The following is a 1,304-nucleotide window of genomic DNA, read 5'->3' as shown; positions in this document are numbered from 1 at the left end:
AGATGGTTGGATACAGGGAACATAAACATTTGCTGAACAATGAGCCTGGAGGTTCGATTGTGGGAAGCATTTGACTCATACGGCATAGAAGAGCTAATGAAAGTAAACTAATGCTATGATTTTAGGAGTTAAAATGGACATCTGATCACAGAACGTGTGTTAAGTCTTACTGCTTGTCGACAGCCTGCTTTTGGCCTTTTGCACGGGTCCCACGCTAGCTGCCCGATCCTGGCTTTTTGCTAGGGATTCTCCGGGGTTCTCCGTGTCTGATTGAAAACGCCTCCTCCGTCTGGCAATTCGGCTGTTTTCAGGTTTCCTTCATTGTAGCTGGCGAGACCACGTGGCTTGGTCTGACCTCGGTGAAGTTGGCTCGACGAAAAAGGCTTAAAATGGAACTTGGTCGTTCCTGAATTAGTCCAGTGTAACTTAACGGACTAATAACTTTAACAAACAAAAGAAATAAAGAAAATAAAACAAACTGAAGGGCAGATCGATGTCGCGGCACTTCAGGTGTGTAGCTTCAGGCGAAACACAAGGCCTGTTTCGCTGGTCGACTCTGAGGGCGTTGCCTGGCGAGGCACGCCACACGCGTGCCGAAGCGTCCAGTGAGCAGAGCAGAGTGGAAGAGAGCCAACAGCGAAGAGAAGAGCCCGAAGCGAGGTCGCGTGTCGCTCTTTTGTTTCCTGGGACGTGGTTCCCCAGGGGGCGTCTCAGGTTTCCCAAGGGACTGCCTTTCTAAACTTAATGTTTAAAAGAAATCTATTTGCACGTCTTATAATCAAATATTTTCCACAATCAAACCTCAACGGTCAAACGGTTGTACTGTTCTTAGGCATTTGGTAACAGGAAACAATTGTCACATTATTGGTCAGGATATTTATACATTTAACGGCATTTCCGACGAGGGCATGTAATACTTATTTCGTCCACTTGGGTGAGCTCAGGTTACATGAGGAAAGCTTGGATTACATTAGATGAAGGAGTGTCTTGCTAAAAATAAAAACACTGCACAAGTAACTTTCTTTTCTGCACCAATATCAACAACAGATAGCAACAACAGTTAACATAACTACTCAAATAGAGGCAAACGTAATCAGGTAACTATAGATTTAATTAAACTTAATTAAATGCTTTGAGTCTTCGGAGACTGCAGTCTTTGCATTGAAAGTTCGGCTGTCCTGGATTATGTCACATTTAGGTGAGACAAGGAGTATCCCTTTGATGGTAATAAAACATAGAGCAAAGTCAGTTGCCACGGAAACGTGTGTGTGTGTGTGTGTGGGGGGGGGGGGGGGGGGGGTTTT

General features: G+C 44.9%; 1 protein-coding gene across 1 annotated transcript in view; it reads left to right on the top strand.

Moving 5' to 3' along the window:
* The window catches only part of LOC123959277 (cytochrome P450 2K1-like), an 11,337-nt gene that overhangs the window by 5,003 nt on the left and 5,030 nt on the right, over nucleotides 1-1,304 (top strand). The gene's annotated exons all lie outside the window — the stretch shown is intronic.

The sequence above is a fragment of the Micropterus dolomieu genome, linkage group LG20, assembly GCF_021292245.1.
Source record: "Micropterus dolomieu isolate WLL.071019.BEF.003 ecotype Adirondacks linkage group LG20, ASM2129224v1, whole genome shotgun sequence".
Lineage (NCBI taxonomy): Eukaryota > Metazoa > Chordata > Actinopteri > Centrarchiformes > Centrarchidae > Micropterus > Micropterus dolomieu.
This window is presented reverse-complemented; position numbering and strand designations above follow the sequence as displayed.